The 27,907-nt window shown below is 51.5% G+C and overlaps 1 protein-coding gene across 4 annotated transcripts in view; it reads right to left on the reverse strand.

Annotated features, from left to right (window-relative positions):
* Positions 1 to 27,907, reverse strand: part of ZDHHC21 (zDHHC palmitoyltransferase 21) — a 230,126-nt gene that overhangs the window by 193,724 nt on the left and 8,495 nt on the right. Inside the window, exon 2 of one of the 4 annotated variants that reach the window (XM_085633799.1) lies at positions 198 to 248. The exons of 2 other annotated variants lie outside the window; for them this stretch is intronic. The gene's annotated coding sequence lies outside the window, so the exon portion shown is untranslated. Of the gene's footprint in view, positions 1 to 197; positions 249 to 7,753; positions 7,874 to 27,907 lie in introns of those variants that run through there. One more of the 4 variants, XM_085633789.1, reaches the window with a different exon arrangement.

Below are 27,907 nucleotides of genomic sequence, written 5' to 3' on the forward strand. Positions count from 1 at the left end.
TACGCACAGTATCATTCAAATAAAATGTTACTCCCACTACGAGTTGTGTTGCCCTCGACTTGCCCTCTCCGTGTTGTTTCCCACTCTGCAAAAGAAAAACAAGTGCTATGAAACGGCCAGCGCTGGCATCTTTCTACTGCATCCCCCTAACCACCTCAGTTGTCCATATTGTGCACAATGCCCCTACACACACTTACCTTCTCTCTCTTTGTGTTGCCTCCCACCATCCATATGCTCTTGCAGCCTCCCTGCAATTTGAGCGACAGCTTTAATTATTACCAAAGATAAATATAATAAATATGGTGTGGCCGTTTCCAAGCCACTCGTGTGTCACACTACAGGTGGCATGGCACCTTGACTCTAGGGGTAACATATCCGGAGGTTTAGGTGGTTCCCTAGCCCTTCATGAAACACTTCCTAGAAAAAATATATATGCTCTTGCTTATCAGGCCCTCCTGAATTTTGACAAGACCTTTCACAAATACCTTGACAAATGCATCAATTCAGACTAGGAGGAGTTGGATGTCCCAGGCCAACCCCTTTTCTTTAAGATAGCCGCAATATCAGCTCCCTTCCAGGATGGGGGGGATCACTACATACCTCAGTTCTACATTAAAATAGAATACACTGTTTAGGGGCTTAAATGCTTTTTCTACTTTGCAGAAGTCTACCGGGGGTAATCTAGCTCCAACGTGCAGTATGACACAAACCTTGGGCTGTACATAGCATAAATAATATTAAACTATGTGCTGAGATGAGCATCTCTGTCTGAACTTTTTTTTTCTTTTTTTGCTACTCCCAATCACTCCCAGTAGTAAGCCTGGAAACCTGCAAGGGCGTACTGCTGAGAATGACATACGACTATTCCCTGGGGCTCCTGTTGAGCCTACCCAAGGCTCGAACCTGGTACCTCAGTTACAAAATCGGCAGCTCTGGCCGTTACACCACATCTCCTCCTCCTTTGGGATAGGGGCTCCTTGTTTTTGAAAATGTACAAACAGGTGCTTGAGTCTCAATAGTTCAAGGACCCATGAATCAACGAGGCCTCAGTCTTTATTCTTAGCATAAAGTGTTCACACACAGAATGCAAACCATACTAAGGCGTGGATTACGCTTCTACTTTTTGAAAAGTTCCTGTGAAGCTAGAAAAACAGGACTGGCGTTCGACTACTGGAAATAAGAGGGTGTCCCGCACACCAAGGTATCAAAAGAACGCTTTTGTCAAAAAAAGACTTGAGAATGAGGAAACGGCTCTGTGATCCTTTCTCAGCTCACGGACTTGTTCAGCAGGCTGCCAACGGCTGCTGCATGGCGGCCCGACAGCGGGGAAGCCGAGCTCACGACTTTAGGAACAGAGGGGGGACACGAGGGAAAATACTTACACGATATACGTTTTCCTTCAGAAAGCATGTTTGTTGTTGAGCAAGCTGGAAGGAAATTGGGCCGTTACAGCACCACAGCCGTACTGCATTAAGTAATTTAGTAGCTCCCTCCATTTCGGTTTGATGTTGCAAAAAAGATTTCAACAGCGCCCCTCTAAAAATGGCTCTGGATCTCTTGAGTGACACTAAGAGGGCACTGGCCGTTTAAACCAGCACATCCACGCCAGATGCTCAGGTTCAGTCACAGGGCCAACACCACAGTGTGTGTGTGAAGTCTGAGGCCGTGTTGCTTCTAGTAACCAAAGGGCTCAGCTGGGGGGTTGTATGGCGGAACAACGCATGCCATTACAACGCGTCCTTAACTCATATTCCTTCACAATGCATGCCTTTACCACGAAAATGCAAGAATTCCGCAGGTAAGTACAAAGCCATTTTATAAATGAGTGTGTGTGTGTATATATATGTTACCTTATCGACCCCTAAACCCTACCCACTCTAAAATCAAAAAAAAAAAAAATACCCTTGCCACCCAAATACCCTACCAACCCTAAAAATACCCTTGCCACCCAAATACCCCTACCCACCTTAAACCCTAAAAAATACCCTTGCCACCCAAATACTCTTACCTGTCCTAAACCATAAAAATACCCTTATCCTCAAATACCCCCATACCCACCCTAAACCCTAAAAATATCCTTGCCACCTAAATACCCCTAAACACCCTAAAAATACCCTTGCCATCCAAATACCCTTACCCACCCTAACCCTAAAAACACACTTACCACCCAAATACCCATACCCACCCTAAAAATAACCTTGCCACCCAAATAACCTCACCTACCTTAAAGCCTAAAAATACTCTAGTGACCCAATACCCTCACCGAACCCTAAACCCTAAAAACACCCTTGCCACTGAAATACCCTTACTCACCTCATACCCTAAATATGCCCTTGCCACCAAAATACCCCTACCCACCTTAAACCCTAAATATGCCCTTGCCACCCACATACCCTCAACTACACTAAAACGTAAAAATGCCCATTCCCTTATATATATGTAAAGACTTTAAACTAACCTGCAAAATACTTGCATTTTTGTTGGAAAGGCATGCATGGTAAAGGCATACGCGTGGTAAAATTTAGCATGGTAATGACATGCATGGTACAGGCATATGCGTTGTAATGGATGTGTGGTAATGATATTGCGTGTTGATGGCCGCATTGTACAGGCTGTTCCCACAGCTAGGGGTCGTAGAAGCCCAGTTTGCCAAATTCACCCCTATAGCTTAAGTAAAAACTTCTCATCTGTTCACAAAAACTAAGGGCAGGACTCGGCTGCCAGTTACTATGGTTTGTCGTATCGCTATAAACAAAACAGAAAACACCCTGCGGCATGAAGGCTAACAGAATTCATTGATGTCATTAAAGTCCTATTAGGTCTGTCCAGACACCCATTATCGTAGGGCTTATTATGCTGCTTCAAAGCCTGTTTACGTCCAGGTTTCTTTCCACAGCTAGATCGCTTTAGTGAGTGCCCAAAATGAAAAATATATTTGATTTAAAGAATGAATTCAGTAAGCTTCCTTTAATTTTTTATAGCGGAGGGTGCACTTTTGGGAAGAAGATATGTTCTGAAAAGTTGCAGTAATGTATTTTTAAGAGTTTAACTATTCCTATTAGGACTATTAACACAGGTATTACATTATCAAATACCAACATTGCTAGCGGAAATTAAAGCAACCGAAGACAACTAAAGGAAACTCATCCAATGTCCTGCTCATTTACCTGCGGAAGCGACACAGGTGAAACACACTTAAAAACCACCAAACCTCTTCCAGGTCATCTCCTCTGTAACAATCGATTAATCACGGCCTAAATTTCTTAACTCTCGCCCCTGAATTTCTCTAGGAACACCCTAGTAGATACCACCTCTCCCCGAAGGAGCATCCCTTTTCTTGACAGTACACCTTAGACCTCATCTGATGGGTACACACACATTGAGACCACTGGACACTCTGTTTATGGTGAATACAGCCTTCTTTCTCTCCCGATAAACAGGGTTGAAGTCAGAGAACAAGAAGACATGATGACCACTACACTAATACTTCCCTGCTTAACTGCCTCCAGCAGGATTACCTCCCACAAGACAGAAGTCCACAAGATCACCATCATAGTCCTATCAACATCTTCCCTAGAACTAGAGCCCAGTCTGGAGAGCCTGTAAACTTTTGTTATTCGGAGCGGGCTGTACGGCAAACTCTGTTCTGGTTGGGTTCCACACAGAGCATGTCATATAGTTTCCACCTTGGCCTGCAAATCATTTGAATCCATTCTATTGGGATCTCTAAAATCCCCAAGCAGCTGTACCAACGAGCCCATGTCCTTTCCCATCTCATGGAATATTCTGTTTCGGAGGATATACACAGCTTGTTTTCAGCAAGATATCTTTGATCTGTTTCCAGTATTAGCACTGAAGAGTTGAAATCACTGACCTTCCATTCTAAGGTGCCAACACTAGCTTCTGTCTTCCCTAGCTATTGCTCAAGGGTTTGCCGCCTTTTCATTTAGTACTGGATTCTTTGCTTTAGACGCATGTACCACAGTTCAAATGCTGTCCCTTTTAGCTTTGAACAACAAAAGCAGCGAAGTTATTGATTGCAGCAACAGCATCTCTCTTTGAATGAAATCCTTTCACCTTGCAAAATCTGCAGGGTAGTTTTGCGTTGGTCACTCTTTTGAGTTCCTCCAGTGGTTTTAAAGAAACTCCTATATTATATTTCTTATTTCTGCTGCTTCAATGAAATGATATTTATTTTAAGCAACAACGGTCCCTAGAAAAATTAGAAATAGGAAACCAAAAAATGAATATAGACTCGGTCAGTACTATATTAAATGGACATGTCCAGCCGGACAGAGGTCTAATATTTACTTATAAGCAGTTTAAACAGAGGTTACACAGTAATACATAAAGTGGGACACAAGCCTGTGTCCTACTAAACCAATAGAATACAAGACAACACAACAGGGGGCTCAGGCAAAGCTCATGGTTTGTCGCACAAGAACATTTCACAGTGTTGAAGAACAAATCGCGAAGAACACCTTTACAATTTTCAAATTAAGAATTTTAAACGTATAAGGTGTTATATAGTGTTGACGGCGTTTCGATCCATTGGGGTAATGTGCGGATCATCATCAGGACATTCATTACATGCCTGTTGAAAAGAGCCATTTTACACCAGCAAGTCCAAATTGGGGGAATTGGGTTAGTGAGAAGGTGGCGGCGTCAATGGTGGCTTCGAATTTCGGAGGGGGGTTCGGTCACAATGTGAGTAGAGGGAGCCGCGTGTGCATACTCTGGCAGCGCAATGGCCGATGTGAGGTTGTAACAGGCTGGATAGGTGGGGTCTGTGTCTGGCGGTGCGGGACAAACCACAGTTCAAATGCTGTCCCTTTTAGCTTTGAACAACAAAAGCAGCGAAGTTATTGATTGCACCAACAGCCTCTCTCTTTGAATGAAATCCTTTCGCCTTGCAAAATCTGCAGGGTAGTTTCGCGTTGGTCACTCTTTTGAGTTCCTTCAGTGGTTTTAAAGAAACTCCTATATTATATTTCTTATTTCTGCTGCGCCAATGAAATGAGTCGCCTCTGCTCCACTGGTTCAGTACAGGTAGAGATTGTAAAGTTCATGTCAATTCAACAGTGCTCCCTGGCCGTCCAAGGGATTTGCATATGACTGGGTCTGAACTGGGGTGGCGAAGTGAGCTAAAGAACGATGATGGATTCACACCAGATCTGTGACTGGGGGTGAGTGTATATAAAGTTTCAGGGCTCCGTCCATTAGCTCTTTGTGTTTGCTTTGTTTGCCCCAAGTTGGCAGTGTATGTCCAGACGTGGGTCCCTGGCTCACTTTGCCACTGGATTCAATCTAGCCTGGCCGATGAGGGGTGTTACCACAAACCCGGTCCCAGGATGCTTGTTTCTGGTTCAGGAAAGACCTGGCTTGGCAGTTCGGGCCGGACTGTTCCCATGAGACACAGGGTCAAGACTGATTTGCATATGGCTGGGTCTGAACTGGGGTCGCGAAGTGAGCTAAAGAATGATGATAGATTAAACACAGATCTGTGACTGGGGGTGAGTGTCTGAAAAGTTTCAGCACTCTGTCCATCATCTCCTTGTGTTTGCTTCGTCCAAGGGATTCGCATCCTCAGGCAGTGTAGCGCTGTAAGCCTCCACTCCAGGTCTGGTGGGTAGCACCCACCCTCAGCAAGTCCTCCCATAACTTCTTATGGCCCTGGTTAAGCTGTGAAGCTCTCCAGGTCATGCCATTTCCTCACTTCCCTCACCACCAAAGAAGCTCTGGTATCGCCAGACTGACACTGAACACGTGTACTGCAAAAGGCACAGAACTCTGCAAGAGTCTATCATCTCAATGAACTTTATAAAAGATTTTATACAACAGTGTATGAAGATGTAGAATAGAAATTCCATTGATAACTTTCAGATGCCTCTTACTTTCAAGAGTGTGTAGTTTCATATGTTATATTACCTAACCTAATGATGCTGCTATAATCACTCTCCCGAAACTGAAAAGCAGAGTCCTGCTGAATCAGTGGCGTAACGAAAATTGAGGGGGCCCCCCGCAAAGGTCATGGGGGCCCCCAGCAAAGTTCATGGAGGCCCCCCCCCCCCACTCTAGATCCAGTCAGGAATTTTAAGGCCAGGGGCCCCACTGTCCATGCATAGAGTCAGAGGGGCCCCCTGTAGCTTGGGCCACCACCCTCCGCAGGGGGGTTTGTTACGCCACTGTGCTGGATGTCAATCTGCAACTTATCAACTTCTTCAATGGAATGCACTGTTTAGTTGCTGGTAAACTGCAAAAAGAAAACCCAGCTACAATGGTGGTTGCCCACCACCACCAAGATGGAAGGAATGCGACCTGTAAAGAGATTCACACAACATGGCAAACAAAAGGACTAAAGAGTGCACCAGACTGGATAGAATGGTGAAGCTATCCATTTACGAGCCTTGGCTAGATTCCGAATAAGAAGAAAAAACATGTTCAACTTGCTTATAATATATCCAGAAATGCAATCTCAGAAAGACAAGCAAATCTTCACAAGTCAATTTTGAAACAAGTCAAAAGAAATAGAATTCAAACATCTGGACCTTTTCAGGGATGCAAGCAGGCATAACTCGAATCAATGTTTGCAAACTTGCCTTCTGACTGATTTACTTTGCAACATGACATATTATACATACGGATATCTACAAGGCACTACTAGATATCTGCTATCCTATGCTAACTCTCATATCTAATAAAGAGACTGTCATTCTTCTCAAGACTGCAACTTGAAGAGACTGCTTAATGCAGTCACTGCAGTAATTCACTGTTTTAAGGTTAGTGACTAATGAATGTTCAAGGTTCAGAACCAGCAATGATCAGGATAAAAAATTCCATCGCCCTCAAAAAAGAACCTGAATCCAGACACCTGGCCTTACAGCACACTAAGTTTGTTTCTGTAAGTACATCCTTATATTTTTCTTCATCAATTGTGCAAGTGCTGCTTCTTTATTGTTCTGGGGGAAAAAAACATTTTGAGATGACTAGCGGCTCCCAACACCAAAATAGAGTAAAACATAGATTAAATAATGCCTCTATGACCATGCTCAAGCATTCTTAAAAACAAGAGAGCTCACGGTCTCAGATGACTAAGGCGTTCAATCCATCGACAACTTCCCATACCGAATGACGGGTGGAACTTCTCACCAGGGTCCTGTCGTTCACTCACTAAACTACACCAGCTCCAGGAATAACATGGAGGCTAGCATGCCCCACCAACAAGCATTCTCTTTCTGTTTCTGCCAACCCACGGGAGACTAATGCCCTGAATCTTCTGCAAACTGCACAACACAAAGAGTATGAAACTAGCAAAATGGCGCTCACTGCTACTAATTTTATTACTTTCAGACTACTAGTATCACATGATCTCAAAATGCAAAGGCACAGGACACTTCTGTCGGATATCGTCCGTAGATGGTCGCTTTAATATATGAACTATATTAATGGGGAATCCAGACAACTATATAACATATATGCTTAGGAAGATATAAATAAATCATACAGCACCCATAAATAAAAAGATATACCGGCAGGCAGACAGCAAATCGATTGGAAGGCTATCTCTTCTGCATTTATTAGAGAGAAATACTACCTTTTAAAAAAACTCCTGAAAACACCTGCGCTGTAACTTAAGACTTGGTCAAGACCACAAAAATTATCCAACTCGGAATTCTAGCATTAGATCTAAAGAAAACGGAGTCGCTGGTCTCACATTTTCACTCAATACATGCACGTGTTTTAGACAACTTACATGAAAGTGTTTTTAGAAAAAAAGCACATCCACCATTTTGACGTTACCCTCCTAGTAGCGGCTCGAGCACAGCCCAAGTAGAACCGACTAACAAAGGGACAGAATTCCACCGATGCAAACGCTGCTGCCGCTTCCCGTCTTCGGGCAGAGTTAAAAGAAAGCTCAGACAAAATAACATTTCATGAGAAAATTGCATAGCAACAGAAACCGAAGGGCATGAATAATAGATATGGAAACCTTAATTATAGCCCGGCTCACAAAGTGTACAATCTGGAGGGGTACTGACGGCGAGTGAGAACCAAAGAGCACACAGAAGTGAACTTTCCAGTCGTGACCTGGGGCAGATGTACACGATAAATAAAAATGCGCCACCATCCGTAAGACTGCCAGCCAATGAGCTCGGATTGGTTTATAACCTCTGAACAAGTGGAAAGCATTTTTGTGACACGCCAGGAAAGTTGAATTTCTTTCTACCATCTCTAATTCCACCTCTGTCACGGGTATCAGCCCGGCATCGCATACACACTAAGGACATAAACAATAAATGCAAACGTCAATCGCATACATAAAGCGTGATAAAGGTCTTGCACTCGACAAAGTACATTCGTGATAATCTGCATCACTCAATGGATATTACATGATGTAATTTACATCGTCGTACTACGTGCTAAGGTCCACGGAATGAAAGTATCAAGGGTATGTCTGGGTGCTGGAGAGAGGTGTTGAAGAAGAAAGGATAAGAAGTGATTTCAAAAGCTGAGTAGAGTCAAGCAGCAGATAAATGGAGTGAGGTTTGGATTAGGATGGAGTGAGATAGGGTTGGAAGTGGGATCTGCGAATGCGTTTAGGAGGGATGCAAAGATGCATATAGCCTCCAGGGAGGTTGTGTCCTGGGCTTTTAAGGGGTGATTGGGATCTAGGATGAAATGAATGGAGTTAGAAAGGGTAAGATGGTCTAGCAGGGGGAAAACAGGATGGGTGACTAGTGTCTTGGAGGTCACTGGGTGTCTAAGTGTGGGGTACTCTGAGAAAAATTCCGTGGGGACTGGCAGGTTGGGAATGGTGACGGGGACTTGCAGTGGGTCGAGAGGCACCACTGAATGTTTGTATGGGAACTGGGATGGTGAGTGGCCTCTAAGAAAATTATCTGGATTTGGTAGAAGCTGCAGCATGTGGCCTTGCATTTCCCTGCTGGGGCCTCCATCACTTCCCAGAAGCCTGGGAGGAGCTAAAGGGACTTAGGGAAGCATAACTCAGCCTGGGGGCTGCGAGGAGGAGGAGAGGACTAGGAGGGGTAAGACGAGTTCTGTAAGGACCGAGAAAGGTTCTACAGGAAGGCAGAGATTTCTGGAGCGGCCAAGGAGGCTTTGGGAGGGTGGACTACAAAGACTTTCAGCAGGGTTAAAGGGTGTTGTGCAGCTTAGATGGGTGAGAAAGATTGTGTCTGGGTTTGGCAGGTGGCTTTGTAGTATTGGATCTTAAAAGAAAAGAGTTGGTCATGGCATGGGAAGAGAGTGTGAGCTCTGGAATAAAATAAAAAGGTTCACGGCATCCCATGGCAGTGCTGCGCAGTCCCATGTCTGCTCTGTGCGCATTGAGTGGGTAGAACAGCAATAGGCTTCAAGACTGAGAGTGGTAAGAGGACTTCTCTGAAGTTTGAGGGAGCTCTAGGGAAGACGAGTGGGCCCTTGGCAGGGACTCAGAGCGGACTAAGATGACTTAGAGATGGGAGGCAAAACAGGGTGTGGGGAATGCAAGGACTCTGAAGGGGAATGGCAGGGCTCTAATGGGATGGGAATGATAGGGCTCGGGGGGGGGGGGAGATAATGGGTCTCTTAGGGGGGTAAAGCTGATGGGGTTCTGAGGGGGATAGAATGGCAGCAATGTGGGGAGGATGGAGAGAAGGGTCTCTGAGGGGGAAGGGAGAGACAGGTCTCTGAGGAGAGATGAAGCGGCAGGGATCTAAAGGGGATGGAGTAACTAGGATCTGAGGGGGGATGGAGTGAAAGGGATCTGAGGGGAGATGAAGCGGCAGAGATCTGAAGCGATGAAGCTCTGAGGGGACAGGGAGCGACGAGGCTCTGAAGGTACAGGGAGCGACGGGGCTGTGAGGGGACATGGAGTGACGGGGCTCTGAGGAGAGAGATCGAGCGACGGGGCTCTGAGGAGAGAGATCGAGCGACGGGGCTCTGAGGAGAGAGATCGAGCGACGGGGCTCTGAGGAGAGAGATCGAGCGACGGGGCTCTGAGGAGAGAGATCGAGCGACGGGGCTCTGAGGAGAGAGAGCGAGCGACGGGGCTCTGAGGAGAGAGAGCGAGCGACGGGGCTCTGAGGAGAGAGAGCGAGCGACGGGGCTCTGAGGAGAGAGAGTGAGCGACGGGGCTCTGAGGAGAGAGATCGAGCGACGGGGCTCTGAGGAGACAGATCGAGCGACGGGGCTCTGAGGAGAGAGATCGAGCGACGGGGCTCCTGGAAAGGGTTGTGTAGTCTTTAGGGAAACTTTACAATATCTCTGGATGGATATATAGTCACCGGGGGGGAAGGTGGATGGCGGGTTAGTTAGTCACTGTGGGAAGATTGCTGGGACAGGGGCATTATCTTTGGGAGGAGGGCTGCAGAGAGGGTTATGTAGACTCAGAGATAGTTATCTTGTTTCTGGGGGGAAGGTTTTGTAAACTCTAGGGTGAGGGTTTCAGTCTCTGGAGGGGAAGGATTGTCAGTCTTTGGGAGGAGGGGTTTGCAGTCTGTTGGGGTGGGAGGTTCTCAGCCACTTGGGGAAGATTGTAGGGAGGATTGCCTGTTCTTTAAGAGGTTACAGGAAGGGTTGCATAGTCTCTGGGCAGGAGGGTAGCAAAGCCCCTGGGTGAGAAGGTGGCACAGTCCCTGGGCGGGAGGGTGGCGCAGCCCCTGGGTGGGAGGGTGGCGCAGTCCCTGGGCGGGAGGGTGGCGCAGTCCCTGGGCGGGAGGGTGGCACAGTCTCTGGGCGGGAGGGTGGCACAGTCTCTGGGCGGGAGGGTGGCACAGTCTCTGGGCAGAAGGGTGGCACAGTCTCTGGGTGGAAGGGTGGCACAGTCTCTGGGCAGAAGGGTGGCACAGTCTCTGGGCGGAAGGGTGGCACAGTCTCTGGGAGGAAGGGTGGCACAGTCACTGGGAGGAAGGGTGGCACAGTGTCTGGGAAGGACGGCAGTACAGTCTCTGGGGTGAGGGCTGCATAGTCTCTGGGGGGAGGGCTGCAAAGCCTCGGAGGGTTTGGTTGCATAGTCTCAAGGGAGAGTATTGCGGTCTCAGGAGAGTGTGTTACATAGTCTTCGGGGAGGATTGAATAGTCTCTGGGGGAGGGTTGCATAATCTCTGGTGGTAAGGTTTTGAATTACAAGAGGTGTTCTGTAGTGAGCCGAGCCAGTCCGTGTTTTCGGAGCGACCCGCATCCGCGTCCAGCAACCAGCAACCAGCCGAGGTGAGGCGAGGCGACGACGCTGTCCCGGCCCCAGCTCACAGCTGGCAATATCGTCCTGCACTTAGCCCACGACGATGAGGAAGATGTTTTGCTGCCCCGGCCCGCGGCTTCTGCGGCCTCCGCTCCCGCCAGCATTGTCCCGCACCCTCCCGCATTAGTCCCGACCTCCGCCTTCATTAGCGGTCGGCATGGTTGTGGACTGTAGAGCGCATTGCAGATTGCGGTGCTTTGCGGCGGTGCTTGCAGTTGTGCATGCGGCAGCCCCCCTCATGACTCCCGTGGCTCGTGTCTCAAGGCCTCGGGCTCGTGGCAGTCCAACCATCCTCTCTTCCTGTCCTCCGCCCTCCATCCACCACCCCAGTCCTCCGCCCCTTGCCCTCAGTAGCAGCCACCGCAAAGCTGTGAGCAGGGCAGCGAGGTGGGCGAGGTAGGGCAAGGGGAGTGGAACTGAGGTGGCTGCAGTTGTGTCCCAGGAGAGGATTTGGGAGGCGAGACACAGCGGGACTGCCGGACAGCGTGAGACAGCAGTGTAGAGACTGTGGACGCACAGACACACAGAGGAGCGGCAGATTTAAGATATTCAGGGGGGAAATGGCAACTGCGACTGTGGAATAGTAAGTGGGAACCAGCGAACTTGGGAGGAGTGAGTCCGGCTGATTTGGGGCGAGTCCGATTGACGGCGGACTAGTGTGTGTTTCCGCAGAGGTGGTCTGTCCAGATCAAGCGTAGCCGGCAGCACAGCCAGAGCACCCTGCTAGCTCCCCCAGCCCACCCTAGCCCTCCCATCTCCTTTACTAATCACCCATAAAGACTGCCTGGAAAAATTAATCTGCAAATCAAAAATAATTTCCAATAAACGGACATCAGCACCATCAGTAACAGCTCTAGCACAATAACCAACATATAGGAAGGACCTGAAGGACAAGAACAAGGAAGAGGACAAGGAAGAGGCCAAGGAAAAGGCCAAGGAAAAGGCCAAGGAAAAGGACAAGGAAAAACTAGGAAAAATGTGCTACAGTGTATTAGGAGCCGCTTACGCCAAGCCAGGCCGCCTCTCAAGGAGTTCGCAGCCATCCCGACTGCTCGGGGCTCTAAAAAACCGGTCATCCAAGAGTCATCAGGCATTGGCAGGCAGGCTCTTAATAAAAAATAAAATAAACATAAAAATTCATCAAATCAATAAATCAGCAACCAATAAACCTACCGGAGAGAAAAAACCAGTAAAACAAGGAAACAATCAAAAATATTTACAACAAAGCTACAGCAAAAAACCAAACCAAGGGTTCATATGAATTAATTTATTAACTAATCTTACCTACTTACTTTAACATCTCATCAATCAACTAACCAACCAACCCAGACCATTAGCTTAACCAATTGTTAGGAATCACCAGGAAGCCGAGCAACCCCTTAACAATAAAAATAAATAAATAAATAATAAATCCCCGGGATGAGATCAGGACGAGTAAGGAAAGTTCCATCAAAACCCTCCAAAAAAGGTGCAAAGAAAATGGACCTCTGTGAATGTCTGGTAGAATACCCAATGGCGTCCTCGCTTCGCCAATCAATTGCAAATTCAAGAACAGCCTCTGATCCAGGGACTGTACATGTCCATCCAACTTCCGAGGAGCTAAATTTCGGCTCTAAAGAACTTTCAAAATCTACAAAAAACAAGACTTCATTAAGGGACTATTTTAGGACCACAGTACCGGCGATAGCACGGAAGAAAATAACCAGCATTTCGGACAAACAGCAGGTACCCTTCCCGCAGGTACTCCCTCCCCCCCCCCCCCGCAGCCACCGAGCTATTGCCACATCAAATTAAGGTTCTGCCACAGATCCACTGGGTCACCGGAGGGCCCGATAACTCAACGCAATCTAGTGCTTTATTAACAGAATCTCTATGTAAAGGCGCCTTAAAAGCCTTGGACGTCAGCCAATCGCAACAGGCTTCCTTTCAACCGCCACTTCATCACATAGCTCAACTAGAACAAGCTACTCCCAAAGTAATCACTACTTAAGATGTTCACCTGTCAACTTCTCAACCACTTTTAAACCTAAGCCCGTTTTCCCCATTTGTATTTCATTCTTCAACCGAATCTAAACCCGACAAGCAACAAAAGAGTCCTAAAGTCTTAAAACCACAGATCATGGCCTGCCCCGCAAGGCTTCTTCAGTAATTCAGACCAACCAGAGTCGGAAAGTTTTCTAGCCAGGGTGGATCAAGGGGACCAAGCTGACCCAATGGTCATCCGAGACAGGCCAAGCAACAGCATAATTCACAACTCTTTAGACTTATCGTTCTTTACTACTGAACACAATAAGTCTGTAGTGCAGGACAGTTCTCCATCGGCCAACCTCAACAACCTATGGTCCCAATTATTACAAACTTTTCAAACAACGTCAGCAGCCCTAACATACCATTCGGACAAGATGGACCTGCAGGTGCACCTACTAAATACACTTGCGGTTTATACCGCTGGGATCGACCAAAAATTGGAGGCGCTTAACGCCCTCATCAAAAAAGCCCAATCCCAAACTCAACTGGTTCAATCAGTGTGCTGCTGCTCTCCCATTATTGATTCCTTATCATCTCTGCCTCAATTTCTCTCAGCAGTCTTAATGGAAATAAAGAAGCCCTCTGCGTCTGGGTCATCAGACCCCTCATCCCAGGCTCTGAGCCCGGCACAGGGTTCATTTCACCCGAAAGTCCAAACCCGACCCCCTTCCATACACTCCACGGAGACAACAGACAGCAAATCTTTCCCTATTGAACCATCCAAAAATTATAACTCACATCGGCTGTCGAAAAGGGAAAATAAAAGACAACGAAACAAACAAAAAATTGATATTACAATTATATATTGGAGTTACCCTCCAATGAGTGACACAGAGCTCCCAGGAAATGCCCCTTATACATTACTGTCAGCAGTCAGGGCCACCTCAAGCTCTGGAGCACCCTCTGCAGCCATCAATGCAAGCAAAACCCGGCCTTACACAACCACCAACTAAGCGCCCAGCACTGGAAGCAGAGAAACAGAGTCCCGCAACTTCCCAGATGTCAGCCCAAGAAGCTAGTTCCTCTCGCCTTTCTACCGTCGAGAACAACTTGCGTACACAGAGTATAGCTACAGAACTCGGTTGTAAGAACTTCACGAATTTAGTAAGCTGCCGCATGATGGGGGCCGCAAACAAAAGCCCCCTTTCACCATCCCCAATCACCCATCATAGGGAATCGCCCCTTCCATCATTCACTATACCTACATCAAAAAAGACCATCGAAGAAAAATCAAAGCAAACACAGCCGGCAATGTCCAATGAGTCCTGCGAGCTCCCAAGCAGCACCCAAAGCACCAAACTGCTGCTCATTACAGAATATACCTCCAGAGGCCCTCATGACATCCTCAATCGAGGGAATATATTAAAACTCTTCAAATCACTACCAGTCCTAAGCCACCTACAAAAGAGAGACATGATGCTATTGAATTCATTCCATCTACCAGATCTAATACGGGTGAATCTACGCAAGTAACACTGGCATCCCCGGCAACCTAGTATCTGGTCCTGATGATAACTGAGCAATTTAAATCCTGGGGTATAACAACAACAATACCAAGCACTCCCGCTACCCCTCAATACTGGAAAACAACCAGGCCCGCACTTCCAGCTCCTCCTTAGCCCCCTTTTCAATACTGAGGTCCGCAAGAGGCAGCTCACCAACAGTAATCCCAGAGCCCACAACCGATCAGCGAAACCTCGATGGAGCAGATTGGCTATGGTTGCCTGGGGTGTTATCCAGAAACCGGACCGATTCAACCACCACTAATTACGGTCTAACAATATGCTCCTGGAACATCAACGGATTTGGGCAGGAAAAACAATCTGGCGCCACCCTGGCCTTTTTAAAAGAATACGACATCCTCCTTTTACAGGAAACATGGGCAGGAGAAAGCATCCCAATAGTGGGCTTCCTGGAGTTTATGACACCCACCACCAGGCAGTCCAAGTTTGGCAGACCAAGTGGCAGTCTCTAAATCTACGTATCAACAAAACTACCGAAATGTATTAAACAGATGAAATTTGTGGAGGATTGGCTCTTCGGAATAATTCTGGGAAGTTCACTTACGGATCCTCGGCTGCTCATCCTCAACGTCTATATCTCTCCTATACCACCAAGAAAAAACCCAAAATGGACTGCTTCATCAACTCCATCTGTGACTTATTTGGCAAGTATGCAGCACACCCAGCATAATCTCAGGCGATTTTAATACCAATCTCTACTGCAATCTTGCTGATGCCACAGGACAGGACTCCCCAAGAGCCCCCTCCCACACTTTGCACCCCAGTCAATCCCTGCTGGAAACAAACTTTCGACATTAGGCGAATATGTGGCTATGCAGTTCAACAGCTTGGGATTTACCTTATTGAATGGGCGCCTCCCCACCGACATCCCGCCTGCATTGACCCGGTCAGATGGTAGATCCTTCTCATTTTTGGACTTCACGCTAGGGAGTAGAGAAATACTGCCCTTGATCAAGAGCTATGAAATTGCACCACAAGGAGAGCGCGACCACCGGGCACAAATAATAACAACATTATCCACCAGCACCCCACACCATCAAGAAATTGCCCATACTCACTCAGGCAGCTACACAGAGGATCTAAAGCAGATAAAGTGGTTGGACCCCAGGACCCCTTCCCTGATGTAAAAATGCAGAGCCCTATTACATCAATCCCTAGAGTTAAATACTAATGTTGTTAGTGGCTGGACCTCTTTTACAAGCCACCTTCTCAATGAACTGCCAATTAGGAGGGGCCTGAGAAACCAAATCCCTCAATTCTGCATCTCAAAAGCCACTAGGAAAAAAGATCTGAGAGGAACCGCGCACTCCGATTATCAAGAAAGAACCCCAATAATAAAACTAACTTCAATACCTAAAATCAAGCTCAAGCAGCTTTTAGAATCTCGACTCGAAAGGAAAAATTGGCAGCCCCGGATCAATTCTGGCTGAAGTTCATCTACGAAAGTAAAAACCCTAATCCGAAGCAATTCTGGTCTCTTGTAAATAGGAGCACACAAAGTACAAGTGGGTACGGCAGTGCAAATATTAGTATAGCCGTTTGGAGTACGTTTTTCTCTCTTCACTTTGGGGACTCCAATATAAATGATGCTTGCACCAATTCCCCCAGCCCAGTTAACTACATGATCTCCCTCCTGGGACTGGAGAGCCCGAGACGAGCTCGCCCCGTAAAAACTCCATCTGAAGATCCGTCACACAAGGAAACAGCAAAAAGGAACGATATATCGCTAGAGCCCACGGTGACTCCTGACGTCTTAAAAAACAAGATCTCACGCATCATATCGAAAGCCAGAGCTGAAGGAGCCCCAGGCCCGAACGGCCTCACCCAGACCATGCTTAAATCCGATGTCAGCCTATGGCCAGAATACCTGACCCCTTTATTTCTTTATTGTAGTCTCCACAGCACGGTACAAGAGTCCTGGCGAGGTGCAATCATTCACCCAATCTACAAAGGTAGGAATAGAAATGAGCCAAAAAACTACTGAATGGCTGTACTTCTCGACGTGGAATCTAAGATCACCATGGAGTGGAGGCAGGCGCATTTATTAAACTATTTCACAGACTGCGCCGTGCACGGGAGGGTTGCTTGGAGGCCCGACTATGGCAGGAAATACAGAAAAACCAGCCCAGCCATAAGCATCGGCAACGCCTGGACCGCAGCTTACAGTTACTAGGAGTAAAAGTCCTCTGGGAAACAAACACCCCCCTCGGTGTTAAAGACCGCCATTAAAAAAAACTGTCAGATTGTGGTCCTTTCACTCGGACAGGGCAACACTGTCAAAGAGGAAACACGCTTGGACTGTAAACTCCAATTTTAAAGTGGGTGTTTAGCCATTCTACCTATTAAGCACATACGCACTTTATTGGAAAAATACGTTTTTAGCCCCGAGGATGGGTGACTAGCCCTTTCTGAAGAACCTTCCCGAATGGCGCCTGCCAGGTAGCAGTACTGAATGCAGGTTGTGTGGCTATCATTCTGAAACAATGGAACACATCGTCTGTGTATGCCCTGCATTGCTTATGGCCAGACGGTCATTGCTGCGAGGCCAATGTATCATGTTGGGAGTTCGATCTTGCCGCCAAGCAATAATGGCCGCTCTTAACCCAGACAACACCAAGCTAAACATTGGGTTTACGAAATTCATCCACAAAGCGTCAAAACTACTGAAGCCATAACCACATACAAACCCTCCTCATCTTAGTATGGCGGCCGAGTTAACAGACTCAACAACCAAATTGGAGACCAGAACATCAGAAAGCAAGAGCGATGTCTTCCAGCAGAACATTATTAGCCCATAATGGTCCCTCTAACTTTTAGTAATTTGAAATCCGCAGTTTTTAACACTTATTATTGTAATTTTTATTGTTCGATTTAGCTGGTTTTAAATTGTAAATGGTTTTTTAAACCAATCAATAAAGAATGGTGGAAAGGTTGCATAGTCTCTAGAGAGGAGGGCTACATAGTCTCTGGGGAGTGCAAAGCCTCTGAGTGGGAGGAAGGTTGCATTCACTCTGGAGTACTGCATAGTCTCCGGATAAAATCTCAATCTCAATATCTCTCAATCGCTCTCTCAATCTCTCTCTTTCTCTCGATGCATCGCCCCGGGGGAAGGGGAGATGCACCGCTCGGGAAGGAGGAGAGCTTCCTTTTCCCTGGGACGATGCAGCTCCACCTCCCCCGGGACGATGCAGCTCCCCTTCCCCCAGGACGATGGAGCTCACTCTCTCTCTCTAGAGAGAGAGAGAGAGAGAGCTGCCTCGTCCCGGGGAAAGGGGAGCTGCATCGTCCCAGGGAAAGGGGAGCTGCATCGTCCCGGGGAAAGGGGAGCTGCATCGTCCCGGGGAAAGGGGAGCTGCATCGTCCCGGGGAAAGGGGAGATGCATCGCCCCGGGGGAAGGGGAGATGCATCGCCCCGGGGGAAGGGGAGCTGCATCTCCAAGGAGGAAGGGGGGATGCATCGCCAAGGGGGAAGGGGGGATGCATCGCCAGGGGTACGGGGGGGATGCACCGCCCGGGGGAAGGGGGGGATGCACCGCCCGGGAAGGAGGAGGGCTGCATCGCCCCATGTGAAGGGGAGCAGCATCGCCCCGGGGAAAGGGGAGCAGCATCGCCCCGGGGAAAGGGGAGCAGCATCGCCCCGGGGAAAGGGGAGCAGCATCGCCCCGGGGAAAGGGGAGCAGCATCGCCCCGGGGAAAGGGGAGCAGCATCGCCCCGGGGAAAGGGGAGCAGCATCGCCCCGGGGAAAGGGGAGCAGCATCGCCCCGGGGAAAGGGGAGCAGCATCGCCCCGGGGAAAGGGGAGCAGCATCGTCCCGGGGAAAGGGGAGCAGCATCGTCCCGGGGAAAGGGGAGCAGCATCGTCCCGGGGAAAGGGGAGCAGCATCGTCCCAGGGGGAGGGGAGCTGCATCGTCCCAGGGGGAGGGGAGCTGCATCGTCCCAGGGGAGGGGAGCTGCATCGTCCCAGGGGGAGGGGAGCTGCATCGTCCCAGGGGGAGGGGAGCTGCATCGTCCCAGGGGGAGGGGAGCTGCATCGTCCCAGGGGGAGGGGAGCTGCATCGTCCCAGGGGGAGGGGAGCTGCATCGTCCCAGGGGGAGGGGAGCTGCATCGTCCCAGGGGGAGGGGAGCTGCATCGTCCCAGGGGGAGGGGAGCTGCATCGTCCCATGGGGAGGGGAGCTGCATCGTCCCATGGGTAGGGGAGCTGCATCGTCCCATGGGTAGGGGAGCTGCATCGTCCCATGGGTAGGGGAGCTGCATCTTCCATGGGTAGGGGAGCTGCATCTTCCATGGGGAGGGAGCTGCATCCTCCATGGGGAGGGAGCTGCATCCTCCCTGGACAGTCTCATAGGACAGTGTTGCAGTCTCAGGAGAAAGTATTGCATAGTCTCTAAGGGAAGACTGCTGTGTAGTCTCTAAGGGGGGGCTACATAGCCACTAAGTGGGAGGTTGCATAGCCTTCAAGGGAGGAGGGCTGCGTAGTATCTAAGGGAGGAGGGCTGCGTAGTATCTAAGGGAGGAGGGCTGCGTAGTATCTAAGGGAGGAGGGCTGCGTAGTATCTAAGGGAGGAGGGCTGCGTAGTATCTAAGGGAGGAGGGCTGCGTAGTATCTAAGGGAGGAGGGCTGCGTAGTATCTAAGGGAGGAGGGCTGCGTAGTATCTAAGGGAGGAGGGCTGCGTAGTATCTAAGGGAGAAGGGCTGCGTAGTATCTAAGGGGGAGGGCTGCGTAGTATCTAAGGGGGAGGGCTGCATTGTATCTAAGGGGGAGGGCTGCATAGTATCTAAGGGGGAGGGCTGCATTGTATCTAAGGGGGAGGGCTGCATAGTATCTAAGGGGGAGGGCTGCATTGTATCTAAGGGGGAGGGCTGCATTGTATCTAAGGGGGGAGGGCTGCACAGCCTCAGGGGGGAGGGCTGCACAGCCTCAGGGGGGAGGGCTGCACAGCCTCAGGGGGGAGGGCTGCACAGCCTCAGGGGGGAGGGCTGCACAGCCTCAGGGGGGAGGGCTGCACAGCCTCAGGGGGGAGGGCTGCACAGCCTCAGGGGGGAGGGCTGCACAGCCTCAGGGGGGAGGGCTGCACAGCCTCAGGGGGGAGGGCTGCACAGCCTCAGGGGGGAGGGCTGCACAGCCTCAGGGGGGAGGGCTGCACAGCCTCAGGGGGAGGGCTGCACAGCCTCAGGGGGGAGGGCTGCACAGCCTCAGGGGGGAGGGCTGCACAGCCTCAAGGGGGAGGGCTGCACAGCCTCAAGGGAGGGCTGCACAGCCTCAAGGGAGGGCTGCACAGCCTTAAGGGAGGGCTGCACAGCCTCAATGGAGGGCTGCACAGCCTCAATGGAAGGGCTGCACAGTCTCAGGGGGAGGGCTGCACAGTCTCAGGGGGAGGGCTGCACAGTCTCAGGGGGAGGGCTGCACAGTCTCAGGGGGAGGGCTGCACAGTCTCAGGGGGAGGGCTGCACAGTCTCAGGGGGAGGGCTGCACAGTCTCAGGGGGAGGGCTGCACAGTCTCAGGGGGAGGGCTGCACAGTCTCAGGGGGAGGGCTGCACAGTCTCAGGGGGAGGGCTGCACAGTCTCAGGGGGAGGGCTGCACAGTCTCAGGGGGAGGGCTGCACAGTCTCAGGGGGAGGGCTGCACAGTCTCAGAGGGAGGGCTGCACAGTCTCAGAGGGAGGGCTGCACAGTCTCAGAGGGAGGGCTGCACAGTCTCAGAGGGAGGGCTGCACAGTCTCAGCGGGAGGGCTGCACAGTCTCAGGGGGAGGGCTGCACAGTCTCAGGGGGAGGGCTGCACAGTCTCAGGGGGAGGGCTGCACAGTCTCAGGGGGAGGGCTGCACAGTCTCAGGGGGAGGGCTGCACAGTCTCAGGGGGAGGGCTGCACAGTCTCAGGGGGAGGGCTGCACAGTCTCAGGGGGAGGGCTGCACAGTCTCAGGAGGGAGGGCTGCACAGTCTCAGGAGGGAAGGCTGCACAGTCTCAGGAGGGAAGGCTGCACAGTCTCAGGAGGGAGGCTGCACAGTCTCAGGGGGGTGGCTGCACAGTCTCAGGAGGGAAGGCTGCACAGTCTCAGGAGGGAAGACTGCACAGTCTCAGGAGGGAAGACTGCACAGTCTCAGGAGGGAAGACTGCACAGTCTCAGGAGGGAAGACTGCACAGTCTCAGGAGGGAAGACTGCACAGTCTCAGGAGGGAAGACTGCACAGTCTCAGGAGGGAAGACTGCACAGTCTCAGGAGGGAAGACTGCACAGTCTCAGGAGGGAAGACTACACAGTCTCAGGAGGGAAGACTGCACAGTCTCAGGAGGGAAGACTGCACAGTCTCAGGAGGGAAGACTGCACAGTCTCAGGAGGGAAGACTGCATTGTCTCAGGAGGGAAGACTGCATTTTCTCAGGACAGAGGGCTGCATAGTCTCAGCAGAGAGGGCTGCATAGTCTCAGGAGAGAGGGCTGCATAGTCACGGGGGGGGGGTGCTGCTTAGTCACTGGGGGGAGTGCTGCATAGTCCCTGGGGAGAAGCCTAAATATGGCTGGAGAGTGGGCTGCATCGTCTCTGGAGAGAGAGCTGCATCGCCTCTGGAATGACAGCTGCATCGTTTCAGGAGAGACAGCTGCATCGTTTCAGGAGAGACAGCTGCATAGTCTCAGGAGGGAAGACTGCATAGTCTCAGGAGGGAAGACTGCATAGTCTCAGGAAAGAGGGCTGCATAGTCTCAGGACAGAGGGCTGCATAGTCACTGGGGAGTGCTGCATAGTCACTGGGGGGAGTGCTGCATAGTCACTGGGGGGAGTGCTGCATAGTCACTGAGGGAGTGCTGCATAGTCACTGGGGGGAGTGCTGCATAGTCACCGGGGGGAGTGCTGCATAGTCACTGTGGGGAGTGCTGCATAGTCACTGGGGGAGGGCAGCATAGTCTCTGGGTGAGAGTTGCATAGTCTGGGTTAGAGTTGCATAGTCTCTAGGGGAGGGCCACATAGTCAATGGGGGAGGGATGTATAGTTTCTGGGGGAGGGCTGCATAGTCTCTGGGGGAGGGCTGCATAGTCTCTGGGGGAGGGCTGCATAGTCTCTGGGGGAGGGCTGCATAGTCTCTGGGGGAGGGCTGCATAGTCTCTGGGGGAGGGCTGCACAGTCTCTGGGGGAGGGCTGCACAGTCTCTGGGGGAGGGCTGCACAGTCTCTGGGGGAGGGCTGCACAGTCTCTGGGGAGGGCTGCATAGTCTTGGGGGGAGGGCCGCATAGTCTCGGGAGGAGGGCCACATAGTCTCGGGGGAGGGCCGCAAAGTCTCTGGAGGGAGGGCTGCACAGTGTCTGTGGAGTCTGCATAGTCTCTTGGGGAGGTCTGCATAGTCTCTTGGGGAGGGCTGCACAGTCTCAGGAGGGAAGACTGCACAGTCTCAGGAGGGAAGGCTGCACAGTCTCAGGAGGGAAGGCTGCACAGTCTCAGGAGGGAAGGCTGCACAGTCTCAGGAGGGAAGGCTGCACAGTCTCAGGAGGGAAGGCTGCACAGTCTCAGGAGGGAAGGCTGCACAGTCTCAGGAGGGAAGGCTGCACAGTCTCAGGAGGGAAGGCTGCACAGTCTCAGGAGGGAAGGCTGCACAGTCTCAGGGGGGTGGCTGCACAGTCTCAGGAGGGAAGGCTGCACAGTCTCAGGAGGGAAGGCTGCACAGTCTCAGGAGGGAAGGCTGCACAGTCTCAGGAGGGAAGACTGCACAGTCTCAGGAGGGAAGACTGCACAGTCTCAGGAGGGAAGACTGCACAGTCTCAGGAGGGAAGACTGCACAGTCTCAGGAGGGAAGACTGCACAGTCTCAGGAGGGAAGACTGCACAGTCTCAGGAGGGAAGACTGCACAGTCTCAGGAGGGAAGACTGCACAGTCTCAGGAGGGAAGACTGCACAGTCTCAGGAGGGAAGACTGCATTGTCTCAGGAGGGAAGACTGCATTTTCTCAGGACAGAGGGCTGCATTTTCTCAGGACAGAGGGCTGCATAGTCTCAGCAGAGAGGGCTGCATAGTCACGGGGGGGGTGCTGCTTAGTCACTGGGGGGAGTGCTGCATAGTCACTGGGGAGAAGCCTAAATATGGCTGGAGAGTGGGCTGCATCGTCTCTGGAGAGAGAGCTGCATCGCCTCTGGAATGACAGCTGCATCGTTTCAGGAGAGACAGCTGCATCGTTTCAGGAGAGACAGCTGCATAGTCTCAGGAGGGAAGACTGCATAGTCTCAGGAGGGAAGACTGCATAGTCTCAGGAAAGAGGGCTGCATAGTCTCAGGACAGAGGGCTGCATAGTCACTGGGGAGTGCTGCATAGTCACTGGGGGGAGTGCTGCATAGTCACTGGGGGGAGTGCTGCATAGTCACTGGGGGGAGTGCTGCATAGTCACTGGGGGGAGTGCTGCATAGTCACTGGGGGGAGTGCTGCATAGTCACTGAGGGAGTGCTGCATAGTCACTGAGGGAGTGCTGCATAGTCACTGGGGGGAGTGCTGCATAGTCACCGGGGGGAGTGCTGCATAGTCACTGTGGGGAGTGCTGCATAGTCACTGGGGGAGGGCAGCATAGTCTCTGGGTGAGAGTTGCATAGTCTGGGTTAGCGTTGCATAGTCTCTGGGGGAGGGCCACATAGTCAATGGGGGAGGGATGTATAGTTTCTGGGGAGGGCTGCATAGTCTCTGGGGAAGGGCTGCATAGTCTCTGGGGGAGGGCTGCATAGTCTCTGGGGGAGGGCTGCATAGTCTCTGGGGGAGGGCTGCATAGTCTCTGGAGGAGGGCTGCATAGTCTCTGGGGGGAGGGCTGCATAGTCTCTGGGGGAGGGCTGCACAGTCTCTGGGGGAGGGCTGCACAGTCTCTGGGGGAGGGCTGCACAGTCTCTGGGGGAGGGCTGCACAGTCTCTGGGGGAGGGCTGCATAGTCTTGGGGGGAGGGCCGCATAGTCTCGGGGGGAGGGCCACATAGTCTGGGGGGAGGGCCGCAAAGTCTCTGGAGGGAGGGCTGCACAGTGTCTGTGGGGTCTGCATAGTCTCTTGGGGAGGTCTGCATAGTCTCTTGGGGAGGGCTGCACAGTCTCAGGAGGGAAGACTGCACAGTCTCAGGAGGGAAGACTGCACAGTCTCAAGAGGGAAGACTGCACAGTCTCAGGAGGGAAGACTGCATAGTCTCAGGAGGGAAGACTGCATAGTCTCAGGAGGGAAGACTGCATTGTCTCAGGAAGGAAGACTGCATTGTCTCAGGAGGGAAGACTGCATTGTCTCAGGAGGGAAGACTGCATTTTCTCAGGACAGAGGGCTGCATAGTCACTGGGGGGGTGCTGCTTAGTCACTGGGGGGAGTGCTGCATAGTCACTGGGGAGAAGCATAAATATGGCTGGAGAATGGGCTGCATCGTCTCTGGAGAGAGAGCTGCATAGATTCTGGGGAGAGAGCTGCATAGTTTCTGTGCATTTGGTTTCACAGTCTCATAGGACAGTGCTGCAGTCTCAGGATTAAGTATTGCATAGTCTCTGGAGGAGGATTGCGTAGTCTCTAAGGGAAGAGTGCTGTGTAGTCTCTAAGGGGAGGGCTACGCATTCTCTAAGGGGGGGCTACATAGCCTCTAAGTGGGAGGCTGCATAGCCTTTTAGGGAGGAGGGCTGCGTAGTATCTAAGGAGGAGGGCTGCGTAGTATTTAAGGGGGAGGGAAGCGTAGTATTTAAGGGGGAGGGAAGCGTAGTATCTAAGGGGGAGGGCTGCATAGTATTTAAGGGGGAGGGCTGCATAGTATCTAAGGGGGAGGGCTGCATAGTATCTAAGGGGGAGGGCTGCATAGTATCTAAGGGGGAGGGCTGCATAGTATCTAAGGGGGAGGGCTGCATAGTATTTAAGGGGGAGGGCTGCATAGTATCTAAGGGGGAGGGCTGCATAGTATCTAAGGGGAGGGTGGCATAGTTTCGGGAGAAGGACGGCATAGACTCAGGGGGAAGGCTGCACAGCCCCAGGGGGGAGGGCTGCATAGTCTCAGGGGAGGGCTGCAAAGTCTCAGGGGAGGGCTGCAAAGTCTCAGGGGAGGGCTGCATAGTCTCAGGGGAGGGCTGCATAGTCTCAGGAAGAGGGCTGCATAGCCTCAGGAGGGAAGACTGCTTAGCCTCAGGAGGGAAGACTGCTTAGCCTCAGGAGGGAAGACTGCATAGTCTCAGGAGGGAAGACTGCATAGTCTCAGGAGGGAAGACTGCATAGTCTCAGGAGGGAAGACTGCATAGTCTCAGGAGGGAAGACTGCATAGTCTCAGGAGGGAAGACTGCATAGTCTCAGGAGGGAAGACTGCATAGTCTCAGGACAGAGGGCTGCATAGTCCCAGGACAGAGGGCTGCATAGTCACTGGGGGGAGTGCTGCATAGTCACTGGGGGGAGTGCTGCATAGTCACTGGGGGGAGTGCTGCATAGTCACTGGGGGGAGTGCTGCATAGTCACTGGGGGGGGGTGCTGCATAGTCACTGGGGGGGGTGCTGCATAGTCACTGGGGGAGTGCTGCATAGTCACTGGGGGGAGTGCTGCATAGTCACTGGAGGGAGTGCTGCATAGTCACTGTGGGGAGTGCTGCATAGTCACTGGGGAGGGCAGCATAGTCTCTGGGTGAGAGTTGCATAGTCTGGGTTCGAGTTGCATAGTCTCTGGGGGAGGGCCACATAGTCAATGGGGGAGGGATGTATAGTTTCTGGGGGAGGGCTGCATAGTCTCTGGGGGAGGGCTGCATAGTCTCTGGGGGAGGGCTGCATAGTCTCTGGGGGAGGGCTGCATAGTCTCTGGGGGAGGGCTGCACAGTCTCTGGGGAGGGCTGCATAGTCTCGGGGGGAGGGCCGCAAAGTCTCTGGAGGGAGGGCTGCACAGTGTCTGTGGGGTCTGCATAGTCTCGTGGGGGGGTCTGCATAGTCTCTTGGGGAGGTCTGCATAGTCTCTAGGGGAGGGCTGCACAGTCTCAGGAGGGAAGACTGCACAGTCTCAGGAGGGAAGACTGCATAGTCTCTGGAGGGAAGCATGCATAGTCTCAGGAGGGAAGACTTCATAGTCTCAGGAGGGAAGACTGCATTGTCTCAGGAGGGAAGACTGCATTGTCTCAGGAGGGAAGACTGCATTGTCTCAGGACAGAGGGCTGCATAGTCACTGGGGGGGTGCTGCTTAGTCACTGGGGGGAGTGCTGCATAGTCACTGGGGAGAAGCCTAAATATGGCTGGAGAATGGGCTGCATCGTCTCTGGAGAGAGAGCTGCATAGATTCTGGGGAGAGATCTGCATAGTTTCTGTGCATTTGGTTTCACAGTCTCATAGGACAGTGCTGCAGTCTCAGGATGAAGTATTGCATAGTCTCTGGAGGAGGATTGCGTAGTCTCTAAGGGAAGAGTGCTGTGTAGTCTCTAAGGGGAGGGCTACGCAGTCTCTAAGGGGGGGCTACATAGCCTCTAAGTGGGAGGCTGCATAGCCTTTTAGGGAGGAGGGCTGCGTAGTATCTAAGGAGGAGGGCTGCGTAGTATCTAAGGCGGAGGGAAGCGTAGTATCTAAGGCGGAGGGCTGCATAGTATTTAAGGGGGAGGGAAGCGTAGTATCTAAGGGGGAGGGCTGCATAGTATTTAAGGGGGAGGGAAGTGTAGTATCTAAGGGGAGGGCTGCACAGTATTTAAGGGGGAGGGCTGCATAGTATCTAAGGGGGAGGGCTGCATAGTATCTAAGGGGGAGGGCTGCATAGTATCTAAGGGGGAGGGCTGCATAGTATCTAAGGGGGAGGGCTGCATAGTATCTAAGGGGGAGGGCTGCATAGTATCTAAGGGGGAGGGCTGCATAGTATCTAAGGGGGAGGGCTGCATAGTATCTAAGGGGGAGGGCGGCATAGTTTCGGGAGAAGGACAGCATAGACTCAGGGGGGAGGGCTGCATAGTCTCAGGGGAGGGCTGCATAGTCTCAGGGGAGGGCTGCATAGTCTCAGGGGAGGGCTGCATAGTCTCAGGGGAGGGCTGCATAGTCTCAGGGGAGGGCTGCATAGTCTCAGGGGGAGGGCTGCATAGTCTCAGGGGGAGGGCTGCATAGTCTCAGGAAGAGGGCTGCATAGTCTCAGGAAGAGGGCTGCATAGTCTCAGGAAGAGGGCTGCATAGCCTCAGGAGGGAAGACTGCATAGTCTCAGGAGGGAAGACTGCATAGTCTCAGGAGGGAAGACTGCATAGTCTCAGGAGGGAAGACTTCATAGTCTCAGGAGGGAAGACTGCATTGTCTCAGGAGGGAAGACTGCATTGTCTCAGGACAGAGGGCTACATAGTCTCAGGTAGGCCTGGGCGGTAAATTCCGTTCCGGTCGCGGAATTTGAGAAATTTGGGTAATTTCGCGTTCCGCGGAGAACGCGAAATTGCAAAAAATCTACGTTCCGCAACTTCGCGAAATTTTTTGCTTGTTCGCGCTCTCAATATGCGTGTTCGCGAGATATTTCACCCCAAGTACGCAAACGGCGATCGCGAACAAGAAAAAAGTATCGCGAACAAGCAATTCCGCGTGTTCGCGGAATTTCTGCATGTTCGCGGAGATTTTTTACCGTTTCGCGGAGATTTGCGTAACGCGATTACGCAAATTCCGCCCACCCCTAGTCTCAGGACAGAGGGCTGCATAGTCTCAGGACAGACGGCTGCATAGTCACTGGGGGGAGTGCTGCATAGTCACTGGGGGGAGTGCTGCATAGTCACTGGGGGGGGGGGGGGAGTGCTGCATAGTCACTGGGGGAGGGCAGCATAGTCTCTGGGTGAGAGTTGTATAGTCTCTGGGTTAGAGTTGCATAGTCTCAGGGGGAGGGCCACATAGTCAATGGGGGAGGGATGTATAGTTTCTGGGGGAGGGCTGCATAGTCTCTGGGGGAGGGCTGCTTAGTCTCTGGGGGGAGGGCTGCATAGTCTCTGGGGGGAGGGCCGCATAGTCTCTGGGGGGAGGGCCGCATAGTCTCTGGAGGGAGGGCCGCAAAGTCTCTGGAGGGAGGGCTGCACAGTGTCTGTGGGGTCTGCATAGTCTCTTGGGGAGGTCTGCATAGTCTCTTGGGGAGGGCTGCACAGTCTCAGGGGGGAAGGCTGCACAGTCTCAGGGGGGAAGGCTGCACAGTCTCAGGGGGGAAGGCTGCACAGTC

This window comes from Triturus cristatus, chromosome 2_1 (genome assembly GCF_964204655.1).
Source record: "Triturus cristatus chromosome 2_1, aTriCri1.1, whole genome shotgun sequence".
In the NCBI taxonomy this organism is placed as follows: Eukaryota; Metazoa; Chordata; class Amphibia; order Caudata; family Salamandridae; genus Triturus; species Triturus cristatus.